Raw genomic sequence first — 14,485 nt, forward strand, 5'->3', positions numbered from 1 at the left:
CGTCCAATATCCTGTTTTCCAACAGTGACCAGTGCCAGATGTTTCAGAGAGACTGAACTTAACAGGGCAATTTATTGAGTGATCCACCCATGTCATCCAGTCCCAGCTTCTGGCAGTCACAGGTTTAGGGACATTAAGGGCCCGGCTCCATTGAAGTCAATGGAATGAGGATAAGTTACAGCAGGTGAGGATCTGCATCTAAATCTTCTGGTATCAGCAAGGGACTTCAAAAGCACTTGAGTGACTTCCAGTGGAACTTATGCTTTTAAGTCACTTAGGCACTTTTAAAAACCTCACCATTCAGAAACTAGGTCCTCAGTTGGTTACAGAGGGCTAGATGACAATGCGCACATCCCAAGGCAGTGGGAGGGGACATGTGTAAGAAGATGGCAGGGTTCTTCTTTTCAGCTACCTTGTTGGCAGGTATTAAAACCACCAGAGAGATATTGTGGCTCCATTCAGGATACAAGAGAGGTGGGAGGGGGGTTTTGGGGCAGAGGAACTGAGATTTAGGACAAAAGTCCCTACAAGGAAAACTAAGGACTAGTTAAATTTGGGAAGAAATCCTAGGCTGGGGTTTCTGTTTTTGTTGTCATTTGAGTCACCAATAAAGTCAAACCAGAGGAAGGAGGTAAGTTTGGACTAAATACAGTGTGTGTAGATGCTGTTCAAAGCACAGGAGAAGCCAACCAGTTTACATGTATTAAAGCCAGTTCTAAAGTTGGGCATAGTAGTAGGATGTTAGGGAGGGATTTGCCCTAATTACCTAATCACTGTTTGCAGATTTTAGAACACTTGTTTGTAATATTAGAAAACATAGATTTTATATGAGTAAAATTCCCCCAAGAGCTACACTGGGCTTTACAATCACTTTAACCCAAGGAGGTAAGATTTAGAGTCCTCCCCCAGAGGTATACACACAAATTCACTCTTGATTTCTGAACAGCAGGGATGTGTGCACAGGTCTGGGAAGGCTCATGAGTGAAGTCCCAGGATTGCTACTGTGTGTATTCATCAACTGGTCCTCCTCCATGTAGCCAGGGGAGCAAGCAGGGAAGCTCTTCCAGGACTAAAATTTGTCTAGCAATTGCAGAGCAGATCCACTGCTGCTCTGTTACCTGGGGTGTGGGACAATTCCTTCTCCCTCCTCTGGCCCTGGAGAAATTTCCAGATCACAGCTCAGCTGTTTGGCCTCTGTATAAGGAAGGATGTGGGTATGAATTTGGGAGGTTAAAGGGATACATAGGCCCTCTACTGCATTGTGCAATTTCACTCTCTGAGTACAATGTGCATCAAAATAAAAATCAGTTCAAAGAGTTGCCTCGGTGATAAATACAAAATTATATAAGATTTTGCCCGAAGGAAGAAAGAAACCTCTCCTTGGATTACCGGATTAAGTGTTCTTCATACAAGATATATTCCTCACTGGAGAAGTAAGCAACATTCCATAGATTGATCTAAGAAACTTTGTCCATCATCCAAGACCTTCTTTGGAACCATAAATAAGTTATGATTGAGATGAGCAAATGTATTTTAATCTAACAGGTGGATGGAAGAATGCAGTAGTTTAAGGGTCCAATCCTGATTAGATCATTACCTCCATAATAAAGTGTGTATTTTACCCAGGGCCTGGTCCTGCAAACGCCGTTCATGTCTGACGAGTTCATCATCACATGAGCTGTCCCATCAACTTTAATTAAACTATTTTCATTAGTAAGGATTTATAAAATAAGACCCTAACTATGTATAAAGTATATCAACTCATAGACATTATGACTAATTCGAAATAAATGTCATGCTTCCAAGCAGTTTTCCTGAACTGTAAAATTACTGATAAATATCTATCTTAAAATGATTACTAAAATTTAAAAGCATCGTTTTTACTTTTGTGATTCAATATTCAATAAGGAACCTGTATATCTAAAACCATATTCCCTCTTTGTTAAATGTTCTAAATGTGGCTGAGAATGAGTTGAATTTAAAGGACTATTCTCTGCCATGTGAGTAATTCTGAACGAAATTTGGCCCAAAGGTTTATTCACTGGAATTTGAAATATATTATAGGTTGCAAAACATGTGCATCAAGAAAAGCATAAAGGTGAGGGAAATGCTCTATACTTCACGTTAGAACTTCTTAGTAACATAACTTTGTTATACTGTCATCAAAAATGGAAAGCCAGCACTAAAACAAAGTGTTACAAACATTAATATAGTGGTTGACGTTCCTAATCAATTCTTTCACGGTGGACGACCTTCAAAACTGTAGGTTTAAAATTTTTAAACATTCTAGGGAATGAGGCTAAAAAAATCAGAATAAAGAAATATATTAAACAATAGCATATATGCTCCTCTTTCCCTTTAAAAATCCTTTGCTAGATTAATGAGATTTAGTTTTTTAAAAAAACTTTTAAAGTTCTCTTGATAGTTACAGATGGTTTAATCTTTGGAACCTATTATGTGTTCATTTTCCCTTCAGCATTAATTATACATAATTACCTCCACTTTGCCCAAACCCTTTTAAAAACTAAATCTGTTCACATTTTTCATGTAAACTTCAGTTTTTTTAAAACAAATATCTCTATTTTTAAAAGGATGGGGTGCTCATTTTGTGAATAAAAAGATGAGTGACCCAGTGTGAAGAAAACTGTTTTTATTTAAATTTCTCTAATATAGCTTAATTACTTTTTAAACTCTGGAAACAATTAGGTTATAGTCCTTTGAAGTGAGACAGACAACTTGTCATGCTGGGAGCAGAATGCATGTCATTGTTTTCTTTTTATGCAGTGGGCAACGGTATATTGTGTGTGTGTCATTTCAGATGAGGTTGGAAAGGGAATGTAGTGCCTCCTACTTTATTGTGGGCAACAATGTAAAGTTAATGTGCTTCACTAGTAAGGTCAGACTTTCAGCTAGACACGTAATGCGGAGTAGAATGATTAATATTGAAGGATGTGAAAATTATAATGTATATGCTTATGGAAATCACGGAAACGGATATTCTGGTTAAATGCAAAGTAGCGTTGAATGACACTGATATTGTAAAAGATTGAAGAGGATTGTTCTCACTTTTCAACCTCATCATCTCATCCCTCACACAAGCCACCAAATTGTGGGAGTCTATTCTCTCCCCCTCTGTCCTTTTTTCCCCCATCACAGTTCACTGTCAGGTGCTTTTCCTGGACATACATGGATCAAAGGAAGCCCGGAATATAAGTGGTTATTGTGAGGCTGAAATCCTACCTCTTTGAACCTGAGAGAGAAAGGAGCAGAGGATGCTGACTGCATTTTGGCATCTCAGGGTCTGTTGGTATTACTGCAAAGAGCAGGTGGGGGCCGATCAGCTCTCACCGGGTGCCTCATTAGAGGCTAACACAGTGACTATTATTGGATCAGATCACATCAGGGGGAGAGGGCCTGAGCCTATGCTGACACCTGAGGCAGCCTACTCTGCTCTGACCTTGGCAAGCAACTGTCAAGGTCAGCCTCGATTCCTCCATCTGGCTAGGGGACTAGCTGGGGGGAGAAAAGGGAGAAAAGGCATCAAGCACTTCCACTGAGGTGCAGCCTCCTTCCTAACCAAGCCAGGTGCTGAGGGTATGTGGCGGTGGGGGGCTGGGGGGGACTCCTGAAAGTGCTTTTAATAGGTCAAAAATACATTAAGCCTCCCTATTGTCCGCCTCGGCGTGGGAGGCAGCAGGGAAAAGCCCCCCCCCCCCCCCCCCACAGGGCACTTTCACCCTTTCCAACGGGAAGTCTCCAGTCTCCAGCCAGCAGCCTCCTGGGCAGGCTGGGCCGGGGGGGGGGGGGGCGGTTTTCACATTGTTTCCCTCGCCCTTATCGATCAAGAAACAAGGAGTTCAGACATGACACCTTCATGCTTTCAGCTGCGGATGCGTGAGAGCGAAGGTGGGGGCACAGCGCACCGACAGAAATTCAGTCTCTGGGGTCCCCCCCCCCCCCGCGACCTCTTCCTTTGCCTGAAATAAATCCCGCCGTACCAAACCCGAAACTACCTATTTATTTGCATGTCGTGTTTCTAATGGGATGGGAAACCAAGACGGATCTTTGCGGCGGGGAGAAGCTGACTTCCACCTTTCAGGATCACACTCCTAAATAAAAAACAATTGACCAGCTCTGGGCGTAAGCATTTATCTTGAGGTTGTGGTCATTATCTTTATTGTAGAGCCCCGGCAATAAATAAATCCGGTAGTTACTACCCCACCATAAAACTGTAGTGCAGGGGACACCTTGCTATTACTTTCTTAATAATCTGCCATCCCTTCGCCTTTAAATCATTCCAGCCCTGTCTTCCCACTTGTCCGCAAGGATCTGTCTTCACCCCTGGAGGTGCAGACCGCTCTGATCGTTTCTACCACAATGAGTTTCCCCGTTTAGACTTTCCCCGTTTGCCCTCTTCTTTCTCCCCTCGCTGCCCGGATCTGCCTCTCAACCCCAGCTGGGTCGTCATCCCACGTGAGCCAGTCGCGGGCTGCGCGTGTAGACAGGAGAAAAGGGGATTTCGAATCCGAGTCGTTTCACCTCCAGGTGACAAGCTGCACTGGCTGGAAACCCTTGTCCCAGGGCCACCGTGGCTCTGAGTGATAAATCGCGTACGTGCCGGTGTCAGACACATACCGATCTCCAGCCACCCTGCGCGTACTGTATGAGACCAGCTCCATTTAGTGGAAGGAAGAAGCCTGGGCAATCAAATCCCGGCAGTGAGTCCCTGATTGCGCTGTGAGATGTTTCCTAACAGCCGCAAAGGTCTCCAGCCTGCGAAGGAGCCTCCCTCTTGCACCGCCAGGCGCCGGGTCAGGATCCCGGGGGGGGACGGTGGTCATGATATGAGTGGGCAGGAGCAAGCGCCTGTCCCTACGCCGGATTAGTCCCTGGGGAAGCAGCCCAGCGCCGGCGCTGCGAGTCTCTGCTGAGATCGCTTTGGCATGCCACCCGGCTGCCAGCCTCTCCCTTTCTGGGGTAGGGCTGGGGGGCTTCCCAAAGTCTGTCCAGGTTACCTCCTCTCCTCCTGAGGCTCATTCCCCCCCCCCCCGTCAGCACTTATGTGTGGGATCGCCCCTCCCCGACAGCCCCTCTTTGCGGCGGGACCCTGAAGGGCTGGATTGCCAGGTCCCAGCCTCCCAGGGTTGGGGAATTGTTCCAGTCCGCACCCACCCAGCCCAGGGACAGCTGGGCAGCCCAGTGCATCCTGCCCCACCCGCCCGCAGCTAGTCCCAGCAAACCCACCACCTACCACCCACACAAGAGCAACAAAAGGGTCCTGCCCAAAGGACGCCGCCCTACTCCGAGGGGGGACAGCCCAAGGGGCAGCAGACAGGTTAGACCAGGAAAGAAAATAAACAGGCGAGAGGCTGCTTCTCTTCCTTTTGTCTTTACTGCTGGCCTGTCAACAAATTGTCCTAATAACCATCCCAGCCAGGCTCCAGATCCCAGCTCCAGATCCCAGGCTCAACACCAAAACCCTGCCAGGGAAACCTGGGGCTGCCTCGCGCTGCCTATTTGATTTGATTTGATTTTTTTTACCAAACAAGAACAGTCCATCTGCACTGATACGTATTTACAGTCAGGGTCCTCTCTGCGCCTGGTTGTGTTTTGGTTTGGTTTGGTTTTTTTAATTGTATTTTACCGGGATGATTCCTTCTCGCTTTTAAAACAAGCGGGGTGGGAAAGTACTCACATTTGGGACCGGGGAGGGGGGGCAAAACACGTTTTTATTTATACCTTTGACATTTAAAAGAGCACAATTAATTTGCCCTGCTTGCATTACCATTGCTGAGGAAGGTTCAGAAATCTAACCAGCAAAGGGGGGCGGGGGGGCAGAGATATAAGGTCGCCCGCAAAGCTTGGTGTTTTTTTTTTCTTTGAGATCTGTAATCAATCACTCGACTAGGAAGCAGCAAAATAGTAAAGAGTCGATAGATTAAAATGCAAATGAAAGGTAGAAAAAGAAACATTAACATGGCAATCAAAGATTTAATAATCGTAAATCACGGTGGGTTGTTTGTTGTTTTTCTCTCTCCTTTTTTGCAGCTGCAGTTTGTGTGTGTGTTTTAATCATAGTCGTTCTACAAATAAATAATTTCTGAAACGAGACTAATTTTTCCCTATCTTAACCGTGGTCTAAAGCACTATTTTGTTTCAAGTATGTAGCTTCAGGTTGCAAACTATAATCAAAGCAAGAAAAAGGGAAAAAAGCGAAGTCTGATTAGTTCACATGGAGATTTGAAAGCTGTATATTAATCCTACTACTTAGCAGTTGCGGTTATTTTACTTTAAGAGTGAAACAACGTGTGAATGTTTATGAGAAAGGAAACAACTGGCCTTTATTTACATATATAATTCTAGCACCGCTGCAAAAAGAATTAAAAATATAGTGGACAAAACAGAGATTTGACGTCTACAATCAATATATTAGTTCCAGACTCGTTTATTAGAAGATTGTGTAATTTCCAAAATCAAGGAACAACGCTCATTCAAAGGGGTAGCAAATGAACAAAAGTCAATGGATAGCAAATCCAGTTAAACTATCTGTCCTTATCGGTATAGAATATTTCTGGTTTCGTATAGTGATCTCATTGAAACAGCTATTTGAAAAATTCTGTTTTGTTTCCGAACTGATATAGACTCTAATACAGGATTCCATAGATGGGTTTGGTTAAGTATTGATAGGGTTAGTCTCCAAGAATGTAGCCTACAAATAATTCTTTTAACTTTAGAGTGCAACACATGGACTTAATTTTGTGTTACGGGGCGGGGTAGGGGGGATGTTAATCTTTACTTCGTTGGTAATCTTTTTGGGGTAGTGTGATACCAAAAGGGTTGGAGGGGACCCTTCTCTGGTCAAATTGTATTTGTAATAGTAAAAAGAAAAAGAGACTTGTGGCACCTTAGAGATGAACCAATTTATTTGAGCATAAGCTTTGGTGAGCTACAGCTCACTTCATCGGCTGCAAGCTTATGCTCTCTATGGTGCCACAAGTCCTCCTTTTCTTTTCCCGAATACAGACTGACACGGCTGCCACTCTGAAACCTGTAACAGTGTTTACTCTTTCTCTTTATGTAGGATGCGCTCGGCGCTCGCTTAACATTCTCCACTTCCCCCAAATTAAAATAAAAAGCTAATTGACCACAGAGGATAGGTTTTAGAAACTCAACCTCTTACTTAAACGTGGCACTCTAAGTTGGATCTGTCTCCTTCCCCGCCTCTGGCTAAACAAATCAAGTTTTCACTGTTTAGATATCCCTGTCACAGTCCAATAAAGCATTTAGTTTAAAATTACGCTGGGAGCTTTTCCCTCCCTCTTTGTATGTCCCCCACTTATTTAGGTCTCTGCAACACGATGGCTTAAATTCCCTAAGCTTACACAAGCTCGCCACAATGTCAGCGTGCCATCCCTCTTCGCTACCTAAATACTCTCTTGAATCGACACATGAACTTCAGTTGGGGTCGGCGGAGCTGCCGGCTTATTTCAAATGCAAAACGTGCCATTGATTGGTTCAGGGAGGGGGTGATTTGTTTTATTTTGGCTGGCGTGGGCTTATTTATTTTATTTTGTTTTGCATTCCTCTGCTTACCAACCCCTGCGCCCGTCACCTACCTAAACCGAAGCGCTCTAACAACAAGGCGATGATGCTGATCACTCCAGTTTGCAGCTCGTATTAATGAAACCGGAGTGCCGGAGAGCACAGGGGGGGTTAACGCTGGGTGTTTAAAGTGGCGACGCTGGTAAACGCGCACACAGAGATGTTCTGGGGCGAGTTCTCCATACGTTCCCATGCCTTCGATGGAGTGGAGAGAGCGGTGGGTCCCACTTTGAGGGGAAAGATGGGGGAGACTCCCCGATGCTTATTCAGAATTTACATCTGATCCCCGCGGGGGGAAAAACCCCTCCCCAATCAGTGGCTCCAGCTCATTTCGTTGAGATGCGAGACAGGTACCTGGTCTAGCATTTCTGCAAAAGGTTACGCCAACCGCGGTCTTTTAGACAAGCGGTGGGCTGTGCTACAGGGTCTGCACCAGCTCAGAGATTATATATATATATATTTGCATGCAGCCCTAAAGCTAATGAGTACTTGTATTAAAACGGGACCAACCGTACTTTGGCAGCCTCTGACCCCAGAATGCATGGCTCGGTTTCATTGATCACCCCTCACCCCTTATGAGATAATGCAATTACAAACATCAATAAGGAGCTGCAAGGGGAATCATTATGCGGTGACAGTGATAAATGACGGTGCCGAAATAGCAGGCTTTTCTTCTTCTTCTTCTAACAATCCAGGAGCCCAGGGGCTTTGGGGGCCGAACACAGTCACCAAGGAAACAGCTGACATCCAAAATGGCACCAAAGGGGGGAAAAAAGAAGTCTTTCTTTCGCCTTTCACTCGTCCCCTCTTCTTCCAAAGAGTTTAGGTTCGGCTTTAGAAGCAGCTGCCACACAGACATTTAAGTTATTCCGCACAGTAAAGACCAGGGAGATTTTTCTCTGTCCGCTACATAAAATAGAAAGCTGGCTGCTCGGAGTTTATGAACTACTTTCATGCAAGTATCTCGGGGAGCCACGCAAAAGCAGATCTCGCATTTATGAGTAGGAATATGCTGTCTCCCTGTCCCAAGGTTTAATATTCACTCTGCCACCTTCCCTCGCTTTAAGTGGCGTTTGCCTTCAGTCTAAGGACTTTGTTGGCTTGTTTTTGTGCCCCTAACAGAGCTTTCTCATGAGCCCAATAAGCGTGGTCCTATGAGGGCTCCAACTAGCCCAAACCAAAGGGAAGCAAATAGGGATTTTTCTCAGGCAACATAACAAGGTCATGGAGCCAGGTAAATACACTGCAGTTTTCCAGGCGAGTTCAGGAAGGCAGCGGGTAGATGGAACATATGGTGATAGATGGCCCAGCCCTGGCGGATTTAAAGGCAAGATGGTGCATTGTGAAGAATAAAAACACGGACACTGGCTCCTAAACGTGCCACTTCTTTTCCCTGCGTCCCCGTGGCTGCCGGCTGCCCCAAGCACGTCAGCAGCGAGCCCCTTTGCCTTGGGATGGGACCGGCGGCGGTGGGAACAGGAGCTCGCCCCGCTCAGCTCCCTTCGGGGGCTTCTAGGGGTGGCTGAAAAGGCTCCCCCTGGGTTTCACTCCGCTGGACGGGCTCCAGCCACACACACACCTTGCAGGGGCTTCCTTCCCACACAAAGCGGCGGCCCACACTCCAGGAAACAGAGGATAAAAGGTAAGAAGATGGCTCTCTTCCCTCCCCCCCCCCCCCCCAGCCCTTTCATCCTGAAGGATCCCAACGTCCTTTTGACACACGGGAAGGATCACTTGGCCCACCACCGCAATGAAAAATAAAAGGGGTTTCGCTCCTCGCTGGCTGTCACTGCCTTTATTTGCTCTGCTCTAGACACACGCTGTTCCCTGTACAACGGCCCGCAGAGACTCAGATCCGAGGAGGATCCTTTCCCCCGGTCCCCCTTTAGGGTAGGGCTGTGTCTGCCGCCGGGGTTGGCGGTGGGGGGAGAGGGGAATTACGGCGATCGATATTAGACTGACTTTAAAAGTAAAGTCTTTTTTCCTCCAGGGCTTTCACTTCACTGCAGGGGCGAAGCGAAGTCAGTGCGCGGTAAGAGAGTGAGTGAGTGTGTGTGTGTGTGTGACACAACTTAATGAGATCCAACTACCTTATTACGCCTCTGCTGTTTCCCTCGCAAACCAACGCACCCCGCCCATGGCTAGAGCTATAATCTAATGTATTTCATTTCAGCCCCAAGCGTCCTTTCTGAGCCAACAGGAAAAAAGGCCCAATCCCCTCCTGCAAAATACGTTTTGGCATCTTATCTGCACCTCTCCCCCGCCTCCCCAAGCCCGGACTCCTTCCCCCCCCCAAATTTTTTTACTTTGCTCGCCAACAAGGTTACACGTGTTTACACAAATGTACCTCTCCACAAGCACAAAGTATTGCTCCTTAAATAGTTATGATCCGGACAAGGCGTCCTTAGGTAAATAAAGCCCCAGTGAAAGGCATCGCTCCCTGCAGAAGGCCCAGCCCCCCGACCTCAACTCAGAAGCTGGCTGGAGAGTTTTGCTCCTGGGCTCCTGTAACTAGCTGGCTCTATCTGGGTTATCTCTTCCCCCCCACACACACACCGTGCTGGGCTATCAGCGGACCGGGCTGTCGGGATGGGGCCTGGGACGCGCAGGAAGGGGGAAGAGACGCCGCACACGGTGCCCGCCACCGGCCAGCTGCGATCGCTGCGCCCAGAGCGGAACCTCTCTGGCGAGTCCTTGGGCGGCGGGATCGGGCCGAGAGGCCGCCCCCGCCCCCCGGGCCGGGCATGCCCAGACCGGAGGAGGATCCTCCCCCCCCCCCCCCCCCCCGCCGCCCCCAGGCCCGCTGAGAACAACCCCAGCAGCAAACTCCTGCGCACTACCTGGGCTCGCCCCCCTTTCCACGCACGGGCGGCGCGGCTCAGGGGAGAGCGGCTGACGGTGCTGCGGCGGCGGAGGCGGGGGGGCTGCAGACGCGGAGCATCACAGCGCCGCTCACTGAAGCCGCTGGGGCCCCGCTTGGGGTAAAAAAAAAAAAAAGTCAAATGAAGCACATGGCCTTAGAGTTCATGGCCGCGGCTCCCCCCACCCCGGGCGGGATTTCCTACCCCCCTCCCCTCCAGGTAGGCTGAACTCACTGATCCAAGGCGATACACAGCAATCACTTTGCAAGGAACAAATGGCGCAGCACACCGCCCCCCGAGCCCCAGTGCGAGCCCAGGAGGGGAGAGAGGCGGGCCCGGCTGGCACCGGGGGCTCTGGCTCCGGGGGATCCGCTGCAGTGGGGTGCGACCGCCCCTCTCGCCCCCCAACCCTGACACAAGCGCTGGGGGGGGGTCCCCCCCTTCTCGGCAAAGGGAGACAAAACCTGCCTGGTTGCAGCGGGGGATCCCCCCGAGTGGGTCTCAGACCCTCCCTACACTTCCACGCGTCTCTAATCCGCTTAGCGGTTCCCATTTGAAATTGTGAGTCACTAATTTTATGGCTAATTCTTTCCCCATCCACGGTTGAAGCAGGGAGCCCGTCTCTCGAGGCAGGAGAAGCGGAGGGGCCGGGGGAACCGAGTCATTTCCCCAACCCCCCAAAAGATGGCAGTCGAAGCTGCCATTCCTCCTCCTCGGGCTCTGCCGAGACGGAGCGGGCGCAGGAGGAGGAGGAGGACACCACCGGGCTGTTCTCACTCAGCCGGCCGGAGAGTTGTGTGGTTTTGTTTGTAAGAACACACCAGCGCGCCCCCCTCTTTCTGTTCCCCGGATCGCGGCAAATCTCCCGCTCGAGGTGCGGGGAACACGGGGAACACACACACACCCACCCCCTGCGTGTGGCTAGGCGCGCACCCACACTCACACAGCTACAAACCCGGTCCCGATCACTTGGGGCTTCCAAACTAAACACAACCCAGCTTGCCTCCCTGCTGGAAAGTACAGCGTTGGCCTGTCCACGCAGGGCTGGGAGGGGGATAAAGCCTCCCCAGATATTTGTTTCCCCCTCTGTTAGGGCGGATCGCGGAGGATGAATTGCAGACTGGTTGCCAAAACTTCCCCCCCGCTTTTCTCTTCTCACCCGCCCCCCTTCTCTCTCTTGCAGCCTTTGCTTTGAATGTGGGGTAGCTAGGAAACAGCAAGCAGCCTGCGAAGACGGAATTCCCAACGTGTAAAACGGAGCCATTGAGAGAGTGCAATAAGGCGTGAGGGGGAACTAATCTCCCCATTTACATGTTTGTGGCAATTTTATCTAAATGAATTTTAATGCTAAACGAGGGATAATTCCCTATTTGTAACCCGTTTACTTCTCTTTCCTGTGCCCCCAAAGCCGCCTAAGATCGTGCGATGAACAATAACAATAAAAATACTGTCAAGCATATTCTTCATTTGGAATGTGTTATAATTACAGCTGATTAAATGTCTCGGGATAGAGGAGTGTTTTTAATGTGAAATGTACCAACCCCCCCCTCCCCACCCCTCAAAACAGAGTCATATTAAGGAAGGAGCCTTTTGTGAGTCTTCTCCCCACCCCTAAGAAAGGCACAAACGCGTGTGCTCTTTGTTTGCTGCAGGGCGGTTTGTTTTTGTCTTTTAGGAAACATTAAAAAAAGAGAGCAGAAAAGCAGCAGCAAACCCCGCTCCGAGCATTCCCATTTTGGCTCAGAACTGGCATTATTATAAACTCACAAGGCAGGATCAGAAATGTGCAATCTCATCCGTATAGTGGCCCTTTAAAAATCTAGGGAGGGGGGAAAGAACCGAGGATGGGGGGCGGGTATACCCACCGATTGATTTTCCTAATTCACTAGGCTCCAGGAGCCAGCCTGACTCTCCGCTGCCCTAATACTCCCCAGCTAACTCCCCCTTCTTAACCATCCCCATGCACACTATTCATCCAGTGGGTCGGATTCTCCACTCCTTGGCCCTGGTGTAGATCGGGCAGCTCGGATAAACTCAAGGGAGTTACACAAGTGTAAAACCCTTCCGGAGTAAGTGGAAAATCAGCCCCGTGGAGTCTTAGGCTGGAACCTGACTGTAAGCAGTGGGGGAGAAATGGATGGTTAGTAGTAGTTTTAAAACACATTTATTATTTAATGGAAAAAGTAAACAAATGGCCATTAACTGCTAGTAACCACCTATCAAGAGGGAATTATTCCCATCCAGAGGACTATTTGCAGACTGAACGCGGCTCTCCCTTCTAGATTTGGGGTTTTTAAGAATCCTGCTCGGGGGAAAGAGGGGGTGGGGTGGGGTTTACGGCTAAAGGCTTATTTTAATGTCATAAAAGGGAGGTTTATTTAGAAGGGAGACTTCTGAAGCACACTCCAATAAACAAAAGGTGAGAGGACACAGGACTGCTCCAGCAGGTAAGCCAGTCAATCAAATATCACCTAGTAAACCCACCAAACAACTGGTTCCTCTTTTCAAATGGAAAATAGAATTGTTCAGGGCGGGTTTATGGGGTGACATCTATTTGAATGGCAGACTTCAGAGCTTTAGCCAGCCCTGCTTCAGATGCTACCTTTTGTTTACCAAGCAATCACAGCTAGAGGTTTTTTTACGAATTTGTCTTAATTAAAATATTTGTATATTTTTCTTACCCTTAGGAAACACTTTTTATAGCTGCGATTTTATTTAAAGAAAATTATAAGGTACTGCAGCCTAAACATGTTATTTTGTACTATTTAACTAGTTGGCTGCAGTGCAGAAAGTACAGCTGTATGGAAAATTGGTTAATGATCAGTCTTCAGCCAATCAGAGCACAAGACTTCTTTATGAGCATTAGATTTTAAAAGTCTATCATCCTTAGTTTGAGCACTTAATTTACTTACAAATATGCACTTATCTCAGGCAAGGTTTTAATTTTTTTTTCTAAATACACTCAGTTCAAGAAAGTTTAATTGTCAATGATTCAAGTAATGTAAATAAGGTATTAGAGATGTAATTCAGGGGGAGAGAATATTTAAAATGTTCTGCAGTTAATGCTTTTGAATGTTCAATTTGCTAATAGGCAACCGTTATTCTGACAATCTGTAGTGTAAGCTTTCAGAAAGTTTCTTTATAGAGTGTAGCATTACTTTTAAATAAGGTACTAAGAGTTTGGTATTTAAATAGCAATTATAGGTAAATCTTTTTACAGTTTAATCTTGCAGATGCTGGGTTCACATATTACTGGAGAATCACTATAAATTTGGGGGGCAGCAAACAAATTTTTCAAGCAGTGGAGTCAGCATGACAAAAAATAATTTGTTTTTATTTTAGATTCAGATTTCATTACTGCACTCAAACTACTACAACTGGGCTTTGAGTTATTATACAATCCAAACTGTTTCAATCAGAAACTCTAAGACTCAGTGTGCATTGATTATTATTAATAATAATTAGCTCCTTGGTTTCTTGATAGAAAAAGGCTATCAACAAGCATTTGTTTAACCACAACAAAAAGTATAATTAGCTTATCCCACTTAGTAAATCTGTATGCATGCCAACTCATACCAAACTGCTACTTTTACAAAAAATTGCAATAATACAGTTCATTTTTCCAGTCCTTTTTGCACAAAATTTATTTACAATGTATACATAAACGCTCCATGATGGGACTATGGAAAAATGCACACGACTGATGCTTTGCCCAGAAATAAAGTCAACATATTAAAAATAAATCTTCAGTTCATGTTTTGAGCTGCATAAAACAGGAAGTGATGTATAAGTGTTGCTGAATGGGGACAATGATGCTCTGATGTGACAATTAGGCTTCAAATACACTGCCTTTTGGTTTCCATGCTTCCTTCTACCAGTCTCCTTAAGACACTGCCTGCAACAGCTGATTAATCATTGTTGATGACTGCAGTTTTTCCCATCCTTCCCGATTTACATCTGTTCAGACCAATTCAAATATGGTGAGTAAATGAATTAGACATGCAAATTCACGCCCCAGGCTA

At 46.8% G+C, this 14,485-nt stretch overlaps 1 protein-coding gene and 1 long non-coding RNA gene across 5 annotated transcripts in view; one reads left to right on the forward strand and one right to left on the reverse strand.

Annotated features, from left to right (window-relative positions):
* The first annotated feature begins 7,895 nt into the window (after positions 1 to 7,895).
* LOC119565704 lies at positions 7,896 to 11,927 on the forward strand. 2 transcript variants are annotated; one of them, XR_005224513.2, is made up of 3 exons: positions 7,896 to 9,244; positions 9,593 to 9,634; positions 11,647 to 11,927. It is a non-coding gene; the product is annotated as an uncharacterized LOC119565704 (long non-coding RNA). The 2 variants fall into 2 exon arrangements; XR_006289939.1 differs by lacking the exon at positions 9,593 to 9,634.
* Positions 11,928 to 13,776: 1,849 nt separating this feature from the next.
* Positions 13,777 to 14,485, reverse strand: part of MEIS1 (Meis homeobox 1) — a 124,177-nt gene continuing 123,468 nt past the window's right edge. For all 3 annotated transcript variants that reach the window (XM_027825323.3, XM_037896035.2, XM_037896033.2), the window contains one exon: positions 13,777 to 14,485. This exon is cut by the window's right edge and continues 805 nt beyond it. The gene's annotated coding sequence lies outside the window, so the exon portion shown is untranslated.

The sequence above is a fragment of the Chelonia mydas genome, chromosome 3, assembly GCF_015237465.2.
Source record: "Chelonia mydas isolate rCheMyd1 chromosome 3, rCheMyd1.pri.v2, whole genome shotgun sequence".
NCBI lineage: Eukaryota > Metazoa > Chordata > Testudines > Cheloniidae > Chelonia > Chelonia mydas.